General features: G+C 50.6%; 1 protein-coding gene across 1 annotated transcript in view; it reads right to left on the bottom strand.

Moving 5' to 3' along the window:
• The window catches only part of NEK11 (NIMA related kinase 11), a 593,243-nt gene that overhangs the window by 198,590 nt on the left and 375,419 nt on the right, over positions 1-19,234 (bottom strand). The gene's annotated exons all lie outside the window — the stretch shown is intronic.

Here is a 19,234-nt window from a genome sequence, read left to right as displayed (position 1 = left end):
CACTTATGATGGCAGTAAATCCGCCAGTACAGCAGTTTAGGGAGGGAAAATGGGTGTTATGAAGAATTGAGCAGGTGGTGATGAGTGCAAAGGTGGTCCACATTCTCAATGTCTTAACTTTCTGGGTTCGCTAAAATTAGAAATCATATTTACCTATAACTCTGCAAATGTCAAAATAATATGAACAGGGGCGGCTCCTCCATATGGGCAGAGGAGCGTCGCCCCACTGCTTTCTTGCAGTGTGAGATGCAGAAACATAAAATGGTATTATAAATACCATTGTATGTTTCTGCTTCTTGCACTGAGAGAAAGCAGAAGGGTTTGGTTTGGGGACGGGCGGTCCTGCCCTAGGGCAGGGGAGAAAAAGCTTGCCCACTCTGAGTGCGCTGACTGTTTGGTCAGCCCCAGGGCCGACCAAACAGTCATACGCACTCTCTGTTTTCTCCATGACCAATGGCATCCCCATAGATGCCTGTGTGGTCGGCGACCCAGCCACTCACAATCCTGCATTGCAGCATTGTCATTGGCTTAGGGGAGGGGAGGAGGATGTCTGAGGATGCTTCCTGTTGTAGAGAGGACGGTGTAGGAACAGGCAGCGAAGGTAAGTTGACTTTTTTTTTTTATTGAACCTCCCCCCCACCCTCCCCATGTGACCCCGACCTCTCCACCTGCGGGTCATACCGGCCGCAAATGAATATGAATATGCCTCACTCTAAGCTTGCAAAATATCCATTTAGGTTAATTTGACTGTTTCAAGTTATTTATATACTGCACTGCTTTTCCTTTTTTCCATGCAGTGAAAATACTTTTTCTGTGGAAAAACCTCTTACCCTATTTGTAGGAGAGTAGGGTCTGCAATCCTATGATCACCCAGATTTTTTTGCTTTTGTTTCACTGGTTTACGACTTTCTCTGGCTGTGGGCCTGCTAATCAGACCCACAGCCTGGCTGTTCTCTTTCTAAATTACGATATGTACCCTAGGTGCATTTACCAATTGGTACTGGGCCACCTTATCAGACCCCGTAACGCAGGGCATAGGTGTACCCAGGGCCGCCAGGGGCTGAAGCATGTATTATGCCACCCCTGGCTGGCCTCCTAAATTTGACACAACTGGCTGCACGACAGCTGGGGCGAAGACGTGTAACCACCCTTCGCTCTAGGTATAGTAGCTCTATATCTAACCATACAATGGACACCCGAGTTCCTATCAGTCACTCCTATGGCAGGCCTTAACGATCCTGAAGGCAGAGTGCGTGGGCTCGTGTGAGCTAGGTTCAGGCCCGAGCCGAGCCCGGCTGCAGCTTGCGGAATCAAGACCCAATAGCTGTTCCATGATAACGCGTACCATATCGGTAACTCCGGTGTCGCGTTATCAAGGCATGTCGAGTAAGGTGTCATACGAATCGGGGTGCTGCCCTCTCACCAATGCTGGCGACGAGGTTAGCATTCCACCCTTCTAGAGGGACACGACATGTACGTAACTGTGAACCCCGGTTAAAGTTAACTGAAGCCTCAGCTCCACAAAATGGATGCTGCCACCACAGACACGAGTCTGACCTCCTGCTGCTGGGAGTCCTTCCAGCGAGGAGCACTTGGACAAAGGGTTTCCTGTCGAGGGCGGTGTTCGCACCGTCCCAGACAGGGTTTGTGTATTCTGGGTAGGTAGGGCTTTGGCGAGAAGGTGACTGCGGAGTGGCACCCCGGTGCTCACTACGCATCTGCCGGTTAGAACCAGTTCCAGGGGCGACAGCCCTGGCCTGGGGAAAGTCCGGCAGGGGAGAGGGGTGTAACTACCCCCCTTCCTGGTCCCACCCTTAGGGCAGGACCTAGTCATGTACCCACCCCTTTCTTTAGAATAAAGACCGGAGCGGGGACCCTTCCAAATTAGATCATCTTTGATTCAAGAACTACTTTCTACGAAAGGACATTCAAGACTCTTCTCAAGATTTCTCCCTTGTGACTAAGGAGTAGTCACCCTGCATCAGCGGGCACCAACTAAGAACTCTGCGGTTTGCTGTAAGTCGTTCCTCAAGGAATCCGACGGCCCAGCTCGACGAGAACCGGCTTCCCTGGCACCTCTGACCTCTACCCACGTCATCAGCTCAGCTGTGATCTGTGGGTGCGACGAGACCTCGAGGGACCGGCCATCATCAGAACCTGCACGCTCTTAAAACCAGCACGACCATCGAGGTAACTCTCTGGTGAGTGCTCTGGGGTCCGAGAAGCCCCGACCCTGAGCCGCTCCAGCACCGAAGTGCAGTCTCCCAGCATCTCCACGATCTGCGTGGGGCCCTTCTGCTCGCTGCTCAGCCTGTTGTCTAGTCACTAGCCGCTGGCTTGTGCCCTTCTGTGACGACATCCGAGAATCATCACTGCTGGTCTGGTTGCTCCAGACTGGCCCTTGCTTCCATCTTTGCGAGAAGCACCCCGGACCCTCCTGGTCCACTCAAGACGCCATCTTAGGCCCACCACGTGGCCCTGAGATCTGCCAAGGCTTGTTGCCCCATCCTGGGCCCAGCGACGCCGACAGCATCATCCTTCGTGGGACAGCTCGCACCTCCACCGTGGTCGCCGACAACGCCTCCTGGTCCGTGAGACTGCAGAGCCTAGCGTCGCCCACTCACCTGGTCGAGGTGACGGCCAACCGGTGCCTTCCTGGTACCCTCTGACTACTGGCTAGTAGTACGAACTTGGTCCCCTCTGCTTTCAGGTTTCATCAATCTCCGATCCAGGCTTGGATCTCTACGAACTATTCAGCACTGGTCGCCGGCCAGCAACTCCTTTTCTTCCGGCTCCTGGCTCGTCAGCGAAGACCCCGACGCCTGTAAGACTTGTGCAGCCGCAGCCCTCGTGGCTAGGTAACTCGGCATTTCGGTGCCTGCATAGCCTCCTTACTCTAGGGTCCTGAGTCCCTCGCTTCCGACTTGCCTTATCGGGCCCGCCCGAGACCTTAATCTTTCCGTGTCCTCGGACACTTGTTTTAATTGTGCACTTGAAGTATTTGCTAAAGAGATTTGGTTTGTGCTTAGTACCCTGTCCTCATAAAGAGTACAGGGCTGTTGTGATTCTTAATAAATATACTGTTTATTTTCATAACACTTGTGTGGTGTCCTTTCACTGGGTGTTCAAGGGGTACATGTGTGGTAAACAGCTGGCTTAACGCGCCCTCTCGAGTCTTTAGCCTTAGACTGCTCGTATCCACGCTACTAGGATAGCTGGTCTATAGGTTGACTTACAACCAAACACCATAAGGGTCGTTGGAACGATACATAGCGGTCGCTAGAATAGCGAACGTTGCATATCGGGCCAACTTCTCACATTGGTGAGCAGCGGTTGGGATTTGAGCTTGCTGTTGTTTTACCACACGTATCCTAAGAATATCTTGTTGAAAGATCGCACAAGTACTGTTAGTACATATAACTAAAGCTTAGAATACTCTGAGTTCTACTGAACCAGCTGTTGCAGCTCCTCAAGGCTTAGCACACCTTGGCTACAACTCTTAGCAAGGGTACAGTAGGTAAACACGTAGTGTAGGTAGGTGCATCACTTACACCACACTAGAAACAGTATGTCGGACAAAGGAGGAAACTCTGGGTCTCCCCTTGTGTCAGTTGACCCTCCACAGGTCATCCCTTCAGGATATACTGTGCTGAGCTTCAAGGAGTTAAGACGACTGTGTCACTCCAGGAAGATTCAGCAGGGGTCTAACCCCACAACGTCCTTTCTGATTGGTCTCTTGGAGACTTATGATGCCAGAAGAGCTGAGAAACTTCGTAGCTCTTCTAATCCAGAAGGAGACATGCCTCCCCTCGAGGGAACCCGAGACGATCCTGACCTCATCCACCTCGCAACTGAGAACGAAGATGTGGAGGAGGATGAGGATGAGGATCTCTCTGGGGATGAGGCAGATAAGGGACAGGTAGAAGTCGTCAGACTAAGCAGGTCCAACTTAAGCAAACATGATAGCGGTACTGGGGGACCCCTGGGGCCACTATCAGGTCAGCTTAACATTGGGAATGGACGAGCCCGATCTCTGTCAAGAGACTCTGGCAGATCCCTTCAAACCAATGGCTCTCACAACTCTTCTCAGAGAGGGATGACGTCCCCTCAGAGGAGAGTGTACGAAGCTAAGGAAAGGGCAGCCAATCTAAGGATTGAAAGGGAAGAACTTGCCCTGGCCAAAGAGAGGCTTGCCTTTGCTAGAGAGCAACAGTTAAGTGGGGCAGTCCCCACTGGTGGCAGCAATGTACCTAGTAATAGGGAAAAGAGTTTCGATACGAAACACCTTGGTAAGATAGTGCCCCCCTTTAAACAAGGGGACGACATCCACAAATGGATTACTGCTTTGGAGAGGGCCTGCACTGTGCAGGGTGTTCCCCAGAGTCAGTGGGCAGCTATCTTGTGGCTCTCCTTTGAAGGAAAAGGAAGAGACAAGCTCCTCACCACAAGGGTGGAGGATGCTAACAATTACCAAATCTTGAAAAATACACTCGTTGAAGGGTTCGGCCTAACCACTGAGCAGTACAGGGTGCTGTTCAGGGATACCCAGAAAACGCAGTCTCAAGATTGGTCTGATTTTGTCGATTGTGCCACTAAGGCTTTTGAGGGCTGGTTGCTGGGCAGTAAGGTTACTGATTATCAAGGATTGTATAATTTGATGATGAGAGAACAAATTTTAAACAATTGTCAGAACCAGTTGTTGCATCAGCATCTTGTCGACTCGGATCTGACCTCTCCCCAAGAATTGGGAAAGAAGGCAGACAGATGGGTTCGTACAAGAGTTAAACAGAACCAGGGCCAGAATCAAGGTGGTCAGAAGAAAGCAGACCAGAAGGGTAAAGATTCTAAAGGGGAACAAAATGACCAGAAGTCTTCAACAGGTCCCCAACAACCCAAAGAGGGTGGGGGTCAGGCTCCCCAAAAGAAGAAAGAAGGCCAATCCAAAAGATGGTGCCAGTACTGTAAAAGTAAATCTCACTGGTTTAGTGAGTGCACCAAGAAAGGAGGAGGGCAGACTCCTGTCACTGCAGCCCCTAAGGCACCTGTGCCCCCTAGTACAGTCAGCAGTGGTAGTGCGCCTCCCAAGGGTTTAGTAGGGTTAACCCTGGGTTCTGAGGGGCGTGACAACTTAGTTGGCACACTCACTCAGGCTGTCCTTGTCAGTACAGGGGACGCGGACGTATCCCCTGACGTAAGCCCCAATACTTTGGGCAAATACCGACAGACGCCTTTCATAAATGGAAAGATGGCTCAGGCCTATAGGGACACTTGTGCCAGCGTCACCATGGTGACGCCTAACTTTGTGGACCCTGGACAGATCATGCCAGGTACAGAATTCCTGGTGACCAATGCAAGCAATGTCACTACCAATCACAGTATGGCAATTGTAGCTTTCTCCTGGGGAGGGGTAACTGGCCAAAAGAAGGTTGTAGTTAGTCCAGACCTCCCAGTGGATTGTTTGTTGGGCAATGATTTGGAGTCGTCACAATGGTCAGAAGTGGAGCACCGGACTCACATGGAAATGTTAGGTTTGCCAGCACATGTGTTCGCTGTGACTAGGTCACAAGTCAGGAAATGCCCCACTGAACAGGTGCTGGATCCTGGAACAACGGACCAGACACCTCCCAAGAAAAAGAGCAGTAGGGTTAAGGCTCGCCTTCCCCCTTGCCCCAGGTCGAGGATCAAGTCTCAGAGGAGGCTGACCTACAGGAATTGAGGGAAACTGAGCCTAGGGAATTCGAACTTGATCAAGTTGAATTCTTGGGTTCAGGGGGACCCTCAAGGGAAGACCTGGGGAAGGACCAGTTAGACTGCCCTTCTCTTGAACCCCTCAGACAGCAGGCTGCTGCTGAGGCTGCTGGGAACGCCACAGGTACCCACAAGGTATACTGGGAAGATGGACTCCTGTACACTGAGTCAAGAGACCCCAAGCCTGGCATGACCAGGAGGCTGGTTGTACCCTTGTCTCAGCGTGGTTTCCTACTTACCTTGGCCCACGAGATTCCCTTAGCAGGTCACTTAGGCCAGACGAAAACGTGGGACAGGCTTGTCTCACACTTTCACTGGCCTCACATGAACGAAGATACCAAGGAGTTTTGCCGCTCCTGTGTCACTTGTCAAGCCAGTGGTAAGTCAGGTGGCACGACAAAGGCCCCCCTTATACCAATGCCTGTGGTGGGGGTGCCCTTTGAACGGGTGGGGATCGACATCGTCGGTCCCATGGAACCCCCTACAGCATCAGGGCACAAGTTTATACTGGTGGTAGTGGATCATGCCACCAGGTATCCTGAAGCTATTCCCCTTAGGACCACTACAGCACCTGTTGTGGCAAGAGCCCTAGTTGGAGTGTTCTCCAGAGTGGGCTTCCCTAAGGAGGTCGTCTCCGACAGAGGTGCAAACTTTATGTCGAGCTACTTAACTGCTATGTGGAAGGAATGTGGTGTTAACTACAAGTTCACTACACCCTATCATCCACAATGCAATGGGCTTGTTGAGAGATTCAACAGGACCCTAAAAGGGATGATTCATGGACTACCGGAAAAGCTTCGGCGTAGATGGGACGTCCTGATCCCCTGCCTCTTGTTCGCCTACAGAGAAGTCCCGCAGAAGGGGGTTGGCTACAGCCCTTTTGAACTTTTGTACGGGCATCCTGTAAGGGGACCCCTGTGTTTGGTGAAGGAAGGATGGGAGAGACCTCTCAAAAAGCCTGCAGCCAACATAGTGGACTATGTGCTTGGCCCCCGCTCGCGGATGGCTGAATACATGGAAAAGGCATCTGAAAACCTTAAGGCCAGCCAAGAACTCCAAAAAGCTTGGCATGACCAAAAGGCTGTCTTGACTGTTTACCAGCCCGGACAGAAGGTGTGGGTGTTGGAGCCAGTGGCCCCAGCAGCACTCAAGGACAAATGGTCCGGGCCCTACACCATCCTGGAGAAAAAGGGAGAGGTCACCTACCTGGTCGACCTGGGAACTCCCCGGAGCCCCCACAGGGTGCTTCATGTCAACAGGCTAAAAGCATATGTCGACAGGAAGGACATGAGTTTGCTCATGGCCCTAGATGAGGGACAGGAAGAGGAGAGTGACCCTCTCCCCGACCTGCTCACTCAGAATCCTGACGATGGCTCGGTAGATGGTGTTGTCTTTTGTGGCAGCCTCTCCGAACATCAACAGAGCGACTGCAAACAGGTTCTTCAGTCGTTCAGACATATGTTTTCTCTAACACCCAGTCAGACCGATTGGTGCACCCATGAGGTTGACACTGGTGACAGCCTGCCCGTCAAGAGTAAAATCTACAGGCAGCCTGATCACGTTAGAGACTGCATCAAGAGTGAAGTGCAGAAAATGTTGGAGCTGGGAGTCATTGAACCCTCGGATAGCCCTTGGGCTAGTCCCGTAGTTCTAGTGCCGAAACCTCACACCCAGGGTGGTAAGAGAGAGATGAGGTTTTGCGTAGACTACAGGGGTCTCAATGCAGTCACTAAGACTGACGCCCACCCAATACCAAGGGCAGACGAGCTTATCGATAGATTGGCTTCGGCCAACTACTTAAGTACGTTTGACCTGACAGCTGGGTATTGGCAAATCAGGTTAGCTGAGGACGCCAAGCCTAAAACCGCATTTTCAACCCCTGGTGGGCATTATCAGTTCGTGGTAATGCCCTTTGGTCTGAAAAATGCACCTGCCACCTTCCAACGGTTGGTGAATCAAGTCCTTACTGGGCTGGATGACTTCTGTGCGGCGTATCTTGACGATATCGCTGTCTTTAGCTCCACCTGGGAGGATCACCTGGTCCACCTGCGGAAGACGTTAGAGGCACTGCAAGCAGCAGGTCTCACTATCAAGGCCACCAAGTGCCAGATAGGGCAGACACAGGTTGTATACCTGGGCCACCTTGTAGGTGGAGGCCAGGTTCAGCCACTGGAGAGCAAGATACAGTCAATCAGGGACTGGGCTCCTCCAACCACCCAGACTCAGGTTCGAGCTTTCTTGGGCGTGACTGGTTACTATAGGAAGTTTGTCAGGAACTATGGTTCCATTGTGACACCATTAAACGAACTGACAAGTAAAAAAATGCCAAAAAAGGTTCAGTGGACAGCGAGCTGTCAAAAAGCATTCGATGACCTAAAGCAGGCCATGTGCACGGCGCCTATCCTCAAGAGTCCGGACTACTCCAAACCATTCATTGTCCAAACAGATGCTTCTGAGTTGGGTGTGGGAGCTGTTCTTTCTCAACTGAATTTTGATGGTCAAGACCAGCCCATTGCTTTTATAAGCAGAAGGCTGACCCCTAGAGAGAAGAATTGGTCAGCTATTGAGAGGGAGGCCTTTGCTGTGGTTTGGGCCCTGAAGAAGCTGAGGCCATACTTGTTTGGCACTCACTTCAAGATTCAGACCGACCATAAGCCCCTCTTGTGGCTAAATCAGATGAAGGGTGAAAACCCCAAACTGCTTAGGTGGTCCATTTCCCTACAGGGGATGGACTTTACAGTGGAACATAGACCTGGTACTGATCATGGCAATGCCGATGGGCTCTCCAGATATTTCCACTTAGAACAAGAAGACTCACCTGGTCAAGGTTAGCTTATTGTTCCGACGTTTGGGGGGGGGTCATGTAGGAGAGTAGGGTCTGCAATCCTATGATCACCCAGATTTTTTGCTTTTGTTTCACTGGTTTACGACTTTCTCTGGCTGTGGGCCTGCTAATCAGACCCACAGCCTGGCTGTTCTCTTTCTAAATTACGATATGTACCCTAGGTGCATTTACCAATTGGTACTGGGCCACCTTATCAGACCCCGTAACGCAGGGCATAGGTGTACCCAGGGCCGCCAGGGGCTGAAGCATGTATTATGCCACCCCTGGCTGGCCTCCTAAATTTGACACAACTGGCTGCACGACAGCTGGGGCGAAGACGTGTAACCACCCTTCGCTCTAGGTATAGTAGCTCTATATCTAACCATACAATGGACACCCGAGTTCCTATCAGTCACTCCTATGGCAGGCCTTAACGATCCTGAAGGCAGAGTGCGTGGGCTCGTGTGAGCTAGGTTCAGGCCCGAGCCGAGCCCGGCTGCAGCTTGCGGAATCAAGACCCAATAGCTGTTCCATGATAACGCGTACCATATCGGTAACTCCGGTGTCGCGTTATCAAGGCATGTCGAGTAAGGTGTCATACGAATCGGGGTGCTGCCCTCTCACCAATGCTGGCGACGAGGTTAGCATTCCACCCTTCTAGAGGGACACGACATGTACGTAACTGTGAACCCCGGTTAAAGTTAACTGAAGCCTCAGCTCCACAAAATGGATGCTGCCACCACAGACACGAGTCTGACCTCCTGCTGCTGGGAGTCCTTCCAGCGAGGAGCACTTGGACAAAGGGTTTCCTGTCGAGGGCGGTGTTCGCACCGTCCCAGACAGGGTTTGTGTATTCTGGGTAGGTAGGGCTTTGGCGAGAAGGTGACTGCGGAGTGGCACCCCGGTGCTCACTACGCATCTGCCGGTTAGAACCAGTTCCAGGGGCGACAGCCCTGGCCTGGGGAAAGTCCGGCAGGGGAGAGGGGTGTAACTACCCCCCTTCCTGGTCCCACCCTTAGGGCAGGACCTAGTCATGTACCCACCCCTTTCTTTAGAATAAAGACCGGAGCGGGGACCCTTCCAAATTAGATCATCTTTGATTCAAGAACTACTTTCTACGAAAGGACATTCAAGACTCTTCTCAAGATTTCTCCCTTGTGACTAAGGAGTAGTCACCCTGCATCAGCGGGCACCAACTAAGAACTCTGCGGTTTGCTGTAAGTCCTTCCTCAAGGAATCCGACGGCCCAGCTCGACGAGAACCGGCTTCCCTGGCACCTCTGACCTCTACCCACGTCATCAGCTCAGCTGTGATCTGTGGGTGCGACGAGACCTCGAGGGACCGGCCATCATCAGAACCTGCACGCTCTTAAAACCAGCACGACCATCGAGGTAACTCTCTGGTGAGTGCTCTGGGGTCCGAGAAGCCCCGACCCTGAGCCGCTCCAGCACCGAAGTGCAGTCTCCCAGCATCTCCACGATCTGCGTGGGGCCCTTCTGCTCGCTGCTCAGCCTGTTGTCTGGTCACTAGCCGCTGGCTTGTGCCCTTCTGTGACGACATCCGAGAATCATCACTGCTGGTCTGGTTGCTCCAGACTGGCCCTTGCTTCCATCTTTGCGAGAAGCACCCCGGACCCTCCTGGTCCACTCAAGACGCCATCTTAGGCCCACCACGTGGCCCTGAGATCTGCCAAGGCTTGTTGCCCCATCCTGGGCCCAGCGACGCCGACAGCATCATCCTTCGTGGGACAGCTCGCACCTCCACCGTGGTCGCCGACAACGCCTCCTGGTCCGTGAGACTGCAGAGCCTAGCGTCGCCCACTCACCTGGTCGAGGTGACGGCCAACCGGTGCCTTCCTGGTACCCTCTGACTACTGGCTAGTAGTACGAACTTGGTCCCCTCTGCTTTCAGGTTTCATCAATCTCCGATCCAGGCTTGGATCTCTACGAACTATTCAGCACTGGTCGCCGGCCAGCAACTCCTTTTCTTCCGGCTCCTGGCTCGTCAGCGAAGACCCCGACGCCTGTAAGACTTGTGCAGCCGCAGCCCTCGTGGCTAGGTAACTCGGCATTTCGGTGCCTGCATAGCCTCCTTACTCTAGGGTCCTGAGTCCCTCGCTTCCGACTTGCCTTATCGGGCCCGCCCGAGACCTTAATCTTTCCGTGTCCTCGGACACTTGTTTTAATTGTGCACTTGAAGTATTTGCTAAAGAGATTTGGTTTGTGCTTAGTACCCTGTCCTCATAAAGAGTACAGGGCTGTTGTGATTCTTAATAAATATACTGTTTATTTTCATAACACTTGTGTGGTGTCCTTTCACTGGGTGTTCAAGGGGTACATGTGTGGTAAACAGCTGGCTTAACGCGCCCTCTCGAGTCTTTAGCCTTAGACTGCTCGTATCCACGCTACTAGGATAGCTGGTCTATAGGTTGACTTACAACCAAACACCATAAGGGTCGTTGGAACGATACATAGCGGTCGCTAGAATAGCGAACGTTGCATATCGGGCCAACTTCTCACACTATTTATCCCGTAAATTCATACTGCTTTGGAGTAGTTTTCAATATGTGAATGAGGTAAAAAAAAAACATTAATTATTGCCTGTCTGACTATGAGGACAAAGGTACGAAACTGTGGAGGTGTAATCTGACATTTGCTTGTGGAAGGGGAGGCCCATTTGAAGTAAAGAATTTTCCTGGGCACAGTTCAATAAATCTTCCTGGCAAAAAAACAAAAACACCTCCCCACACCCAAGCCATTGTTTCTGCTCTGGGAGCAGGTTTCACGCCATTCACTAGCTGGGTGGCATTTGGAGAGCTAATGCAAATTAGCCTCCCTGAGCTTCAGGTAGGGAAAAGTCAACTTACTAAAAGTCCATCTTCCTTAATATAGATTAAAACTCCTCTTTCAGCATTAAGTTTGACTTTTCATAAATATCAAAAATCGTTCTTCATTTATTTTTCTAGCTGCCCCTAACCTGAGAAATACAGAATTAATATGTACTATTGCTTCTCAGTGTTTTTATATGGGCCAGTGAGACTTGCTTCAGTGAAAATAGTTTTTGGGTGTTAGTCACTGTAAGGACATGTTTCTACTTTCTAAGGTTCTGTTATGAGTGGTTTGGTGTTAAGCATTGGGTATTAGTTAAAGCAACTAGTAAACCCTAGGCGTGTTAAATATCTCACCCTTTGTTAAATTTTGGCATGTCAAACCTCCCAGAATTTAACAGCAGTATTTACCGTAGCCTGAGGATTTTGATGAGGTAAACATCAATATTGGCTTGTTATTTCTCAAAAGCTCATGATTTATCAGGTGCGATAAATAGCACCTTGTTTCTAACAAACTCGGAATCAGGGTCTACATGTCCCACTTTTAAATGGCATGCACCCTGCCTTCTGCGGTACATAGGGGTGACTTATTAATATTTAAAAGCAAGGTTTTCTCCTGTCAAAAAGGTGCAAGCCTGTAGTCATGTTTCCCTGGTAGCCATAATGGATGACACAGTAGTTCTGTGGGCCATAGCTGATACTTAGCTTTCCATGCCACGCATGTATTTTGGGCACCATAGCCTATGGCCTTATAGGAAAGTTAAATATGACAATTAGGAGTTAGTCAATTTGAATACACTTTAGGCATCAAAGCACATTCACTATGGCCTTGTTAGCAGTGTGAAAGGTTACACAAAAAAGGAACTTTATCACACCTTCTAAATGACTTCAACAATTATTTTCAAAATCTACGTGAAATTGAATACCCCAATTACAACACAATTGCAAGTCAAGCCTTTAGCAGCCTGTCACTTTAAAAACCTTGCCAACAATAAACATTTCCTTCGCAGGTAGGAGAAACAAAATGGAAGTGAGCAGGAACAACCGAAGAGCCCTTGAGACTGAAGTCCCTCCACAAAACCTGCAGGCAGCTCATCACATATGCCAAAGCATAGTACTGTACAGACACCATCAATGAAGCAGAACCCAGTTCAAGACAATCAATAACTGAATTAACTCCCTGACTTACCTACTAATTCCTCACTCCACAGAAATGTGCAATGCCATCAGCCTCTTCTTTGGTGATAAAATACAGAAGATCCGACAACACATTAATGACACTAAGCCTGCTTCACCTCTTATACCTACAACTTCTCGTCGAATCCAGCCTTCAAAGTTATCAAAGCTCTCTCTGTTAATGCTACTTACCAATGCCAATGTTTCCCTTTCTCAAAGCATCTTTCCAGAACTTCTCAAGACAGGCCAGATCCTCCCACTTCTAAAGAAACTGTCACTGACCCTGATTACCTCTCCAACTACCAGTCAATCACTCACCTACCACTTATCAGTAAGATTATTGAAAAGCAGTCTATGAGCAACTCCAAGATCACATCAATTCTAAGCATCTCCTGCACAACTACCAATCTGGCTTTAGGTAATGCTGCGGGTCAGACATTACACATCACAGGCGATGCTATCATAGCCAGAGATGAAGACTTATTGGTTGACCTCTCAATCAATCAATCAATTAGGGTTGGTTAAAAGCACCTACTCACCCCGGAGGGTCTCAAGGCACTGGGGAAGAGGGTGCAGCTTCATTGAGTGCTGGGGTCATCCAAAGAGCCAGGGCTCGAGGTCCTTCCTGAACTGGAGCAGTGTGTGAGCTTGCCGGAGGAAGAGGGGGAGGTCGTTCCAGGCCTTGGCTGCGAGATAGGAGAAGGACTTTCCTCCCATTCTGGTCTTGTACATGCGCGGAACGGTGGCCAGAGAGAGGTCAGCTGATCGGATGAGTCTTTTGGGTGCGTGGAAGGAGAGACGGTTGTTCAGGTATGTTGGTCCAGTGTTGTAGAGGGCCTTGTATGCATGAGTGAGGAGTTTAAAAGTTATTCTTCTTTCAATTGGAGCCAGTGGAGGTCGCAGAGGTGTTGGGTAAATTGACTGCGACGGGAGATGTCTAGGATCAGACTGGCTGCAGTATTCTGGACGGTCTGGAGTTTGTTGATTCCGGCGTAGAGAGGGTTGCCATAGTCCAGTCTGCTACTGATGAGAGCATGTGTGACAGTTTCTCTGGACTCGGATGGGATCTATCTAAACGTTTTTCGTAGTATTTTATTTTACGGAGTTTTCTATATCGCGAAATTGACATGAAGGTAAAGGGTATCAGAGTGCTTTACACAGCACCAGTTGCCTTACATGAGGACACATAAAAAAATATTTTGTTAGGCATCGGTAGGTTAAGTGATTCGCCCAGAATAGCAGGATGTTCATCGTCATTGCCGAGACTTTCCAGCACACATTGCCTGTGAGGGAACCAGACCGAGGATGTGCACCCTGCCTTGAGATAGTGGTGAGTCCATTTCCCCTCTTCTTCCCGCCACCCCGCTGCAGGCCACTTGGCATCCCGGGTCCCTGAGCATGTGAACTGACGATTTCAGCGCAGAACTTTTAGGCGAGTTCTCCATCTAGCGGCCTACATTTGACATCCTGGGCCGGTGCCTGTGACCCGCCGCGAACTGGAGGTTCTGCGTGGAGCCCGCAGGCAAGCCTCCCACCGTGCAAAGAGTGCCCCCAGTGCGAGCTGAGGCCCGGGGGAGTTGTTGGCCGCCTCGCCCCCAATGGTGGCTGACTCACTGCTCCCACAACTTTTGCTCTCTGAGGATCTGTGAGGATCCCACAGGTGAGGTTCCCACCGCGCCAAGAGGGCACTCATCACGAACAGAGGCCCTGGGGAGCTGTCGGTCGCCTCGCCCCCGGATGCAGGCACAGCAGGGATACCCAGGAGCTGGCAAGCTCCGTGCCTGTCCCAAAGACACATACCTAAGGCGCATCAACCCAGCAGTGGAGTGGAGTAGCCTCCCTGATGGAGAGGCCTGCGATCTCTACATGCACCTAGTGGGCAGTGTGCATTATTGAGTTAACAGCGATTTCCAGGCCACAGGTGCAGTTTTATATCGGAGTTCTAGCGGCACATTGCAGCTGCTGGTCGGCGATATAGGACTTTTTATTGCCACCGGCCATTTCGTGCACAGAACTGCTCCCCCATTCAGCACCGGGCCCTTTACCCACGAAAATGGCTGCACCAAGTAATGGCTATAGAAAGAGGACTGCTCTATAAAACCTCAATTGGTCTTCAACTGCACCCGAGCCTGGCCCAACCTGGCAATGACAACAGAAAGAGGACTGCACCATTCAACTAAAGATTCTACAGCTTCACTTGAGCTAGGCTCCCTCAGACAACGGAAACAGAAAGAGGACTGCACCACCATTAAATTAAAGGATCTACAGCTACACCTGAGCTAGGCTCCCTCAGGCAATGGAAACAGAAAGAGAACTACACCTTCAAAACAAACATGGGTCTACAGCTACACCCTGAGCCAGGCTTGAGTGTGGCGGCCATCTTGAAGCGGCACCAACCTGATATAGCAGTCAATGAAAGTCCGGGGAACTTGAAAAAGCACTCAGAATCTCCTCTTTTATCCCTTACGACCTTGCCAACTTCTTGTTTCCTATAAGGTTACTATCCCTATGATCACAGACATTAGGAAATCCGCTTCCTACTGACCCTTTTATATGGTTACTATCCTAATGATCACAGCCTTAAGGAAACCTGCAGCCTACTTAACCTATTTCTCCTACAGGGCCCAACTCCAGCCAACATGGCAAACCCTGGCCTCACCGGCACTGGAGTAAACTTATTTACCCTGGCTTACCCCCCTAACCTCTCCATAACCGCTACAAAAGACTTCAATAACTCCACCCTGAAAAATCACCCTGAGACTCTGTTCTCTGACCTGCGTCTCAGTGCGGACAACAGCATAGCCGTCAATGACCTTGTTTTCTACTCTAATAGGACTCTCTCTTGGCGCAAATTGCAATACCTTTGCACACCTCCTCAATGTACGCACTACCAGGAACATCCCTTATGGCACTTAGATCATAATAGCGCCCTCCAAAACACTGCGAGCTGACCTCACCATCACCCTCTACAAAAGCGACATTGTACTGATCCAAGCCTCAACCAGAAACCTCCATAAATTTGCGGACCTTTTCACCCTCCTCAGGAACCATGTGCACAACACTAGCAGGGTGACCAACACCCACTCCGATGGCGATCCTCTGACGAGCCTCCCCTGTGAGACTAACCTCCCACAAACCTCCTCCCTAAGGGTTTCCAACTCAGCTCTTCATAACCCTTCTAGGTCATCTCCCGGCCCTGCCAATACACCCGCCCCAAGACCTTTGGCCTCCTCCCCTTCATCCCCCATGCCATCCCAGAGGGTTCCAACACAATTCATCCTAACCCCTCTAGCTTGTCTACCAGCCTGACTAACGCTATCGGCCCGAGACCCTGGGTCTCCCCCCCACTAGCTCACCACTCCGACTCTGACACTGGTACGCCCCCAATGACCTATGATACAGGCCAAGCTAGCCTTGCTAGACCACAAACCACCCCTCCTATTGCTCCTAAAACAGTCCATCCTAACCCTCCGAGCACGTCTCCTGGCCTTGCCAGCAGAACGAGCCCTGAACCTCTGGTCCCCTCCCCACTAGCTCCCAACTCCGACCTTGAGACTGAGACGCCCTAAAATTCCTACGACACAGGTTGAGCTAGCCCTTCATTCCTATCCAGTAGGCATGGCGATAGAACTGCCACCAAACCTCTTACCCCTGTCCTCTAGCACCTTCCCCTTATATGGTTATCGATACTCTGCACTCCAGAGCTGCCAAAATAATTCAGAGTATCCATTTCTCCATTCTGGATCTAGCGAACCTCCTTCATCGAGCCAAACTCTCCCTCGCTAGCCTCAAGCCCCCGCTCAACCCCACCCCCCCTCTTATCACAGAGCTCCCCAACCACCCACTACCTCTATCCTTGAGGCATCTTCGCCCTCGTAAGCATCCTTGTCACCTATCGGAGGAGGAAACACTAGCTCTCGTCCTCTCCTACAACTCTACTCTCGCCACACCAAATCCGCTAGACCTTACTGAAAAGGAAATCCTTGGCATCCTACAGGACTACAATGCAGCCCCCTGCCCATCAGACGTGAGTGCCAAACATCCCATCTGCACGGTTGCGATCAACCCCCGCAGATCAGCTACCCTCCGTAACAGAAGGGCGATTGAAAGCAATCTAGCGCCTGTACACCTGTCCGCCCGACTCCCCAAACCCCCTCCGACTCACCCCTGACTGGTCTCTTAATTAACTGCCAATCTGCAGTAAAGCACACCGCCGATATTGCTGCTCTCATCCCGAACAAAAATCTTGACTTAGCAATTCTAACAGAATCATGGCTAAATGACTCCTCATCCCCATGCCTAGACCTCTTAATCCCTCCCAACTATAACATTGCAAGGCTGGACAGGCAACATAGGAAGAAAGGAGGCGGCATCGCCTGCATCTACCACTCTAACCTTATTGTCGCTGAACTTCTGGCGGATACCACCGACTCCTGCGTATTCCTCGCCCTCTCCATTTGCAGTAACTCCACACTACTATGTACCCTGCACATCTTTTACCACCCCCCAGGCATGAATGACTCCTTTACGGACCACCTCATGGAAATTCTCACAGCAAAGTGTTCCCCCAAAGCTAAAGACATTTTCCTTGGTGACTTCAACCTGCACTGGAACGATCCCAAGGATTCTCATATCAACGCCATTAAAGACATCCTGGCCGATCAAGCCCTGACCCAGTCTTGCTTACTCCCAACTCACTTGAAAGGGGCCCCCTTGACTGGATTATCTCCAAGGAATCAACAGTCAAGCTCATCTCCATAGACCCCTGTGACTGGTCTGACCACCACGCCATTGCCTTCCTACTAACCGGCACCCACAAGACAAGGGCACTACAGCCGGTGATTCCTAAACGCTGGGTCAGAGACACCAAGAACATGGACCACAAAGAACTGGAGGCTCGGTGCAAATCTGACCTCCAACCCCCTCGTATCTCACAACAGTAAATGACCTTAACAACCACTACTCTGCGACTATATCGAACATTCTGGATGACCTAGCCGCTCTAAAACAAAAAAGAACGTAAGTCAAAGATAGAAACCCCTGGTTCACTGGATCCCTCAACAATGAGAGAAGATCCCTCCGGCAATCTGAAAGAATCTGGAGACAGCACCCCTCTGCCGCTCACCTAAAACTACTCCACCAGGCCAGAAATACATACAATAGGAACATCCTCAACTCAAAAAAAGAATTCTTCAGATCAGAACTAGGGAAACTCCAAAACAGACCCCGCAAACTCTTCGAACTGGTCAAACACCAATCCAACAAACTGGCCAAAGCATCGAAAGAAACCCCCAAGGCTCTAATATCTTCAGAGGAATTCTCCTCGTTTTTTGTAGACAAAATCAAAGCCTTAGGTAACAAACTCAGTTCCGCCTCATACTCTCCACCCCCCTCTAACCTGCCTCCTCCTTCCACGCTGCCCCAGCAGGCTTCACGTAAGAATAAAGCACACTGGAGCGAATTTACACTCTACGATGAAGACTCCATTTCCAAAATCCTCTCTACCTTAAACCCGAACAACCACTTCAACGACCCGCTCCCCTCCAACTGCCTAGCTGCTGCCGCCCAATCCATTATTCCTAGCTGGACTACAATAATCAATGCCTCTCTCCGGCAGGGATCGATTCCTGACTCTCTGAAAGCCGGCCAAGTCCTCCCCATATTGAAAAAGCGGTCGCTGGATCCAGCCTCCCCCAACAACTTCAGACCCATTTCCAACATCCCTCTCTTAGTTAAAGTGTTGCAGAAGTGTGTGCAACTGCAGCTAAGTCAACACATCAACAGCTTCCACCTTCTCGATGACTTCCAATCCGGATTCAGGCCAGGACACAGCACTGAAACCACCTTGCTCCACATCCTTGATGATGCCCTCCAAGCCCTTGACCAAGGTAACACTTGTCTCCTAATCCTCCTAGATCTATCCTCGGCTTTCGATATGGTCAACCATGGAAAGTTACTTGAGCGCCTCAAACTAAGGATGGGATTGGATGGCTCAGTCCTAGAATGGTTCAGATCCTTCCTCCAAAACCGGTCTCAGAGATTTCTAATTAACGGCAACTTATCCGCTCCCACTCCGGTCACGGTTGGAGTCCCTCAAGGATCAAACCCCCAAGGCTCTAATATCTTCAGAGGAACTCTCCTAGTTTTTTGTGGACAAAATCAAAGTCTTAGGTAACGAACTCAGTTCCGCCTCATACTCTCCACCCCCCTCTGACCTGCCTCCTGCTTCCACGCCGCCCCAACAGGCTTCACCTAAGAATCAAGCACACTGGAGCGACTTTACACTCTACGATGAAGACTCCGTCTCCAAAATCCTTTCTACTTTAAACCCGAACAACCACTTCAACGACCGGCTCCCCTCCAACTGCCTAGCTGCTGCCGCCCAATCCATTATTCATAGCTGGACTACAATAATCAATGCCTCTCTCCAGCATGGATCGATTCCTGACTCTCTGAAAGCCGGCCAAGTCCTACCCATATTGAAAAAGCTGTTGCTGGATCCAGCCTCCCTCGACAACTTCAGACCCATTTCCAACATCCTTCTCTTAGATAAAGTGTTGGAGAAGTGTGTGCAACTGCAGCTAAGTCAACACATCAACAACTTCCACCTTCTATATGACTTCCAATCCGGATTCAGACCAGGACACAGCACTGAAACC

Source organism: Lissotriton vulgaris, chromosome 10 (genome assembly GCF_964263255.1).
Source record: "Lissotriton vulgaris chromosome 10, aLisVul1.2, whole genome shotgun sequence".
Lineage (NCBI taxonomy): Eukaryota > Metazoa > Chordata > Amphibia > Caudata > Salamandridae > Lissotriton > Lissotriton vulgaris.
This window is presented reverse-complemented; position numbering and strand designations above follow the sequence as displayed.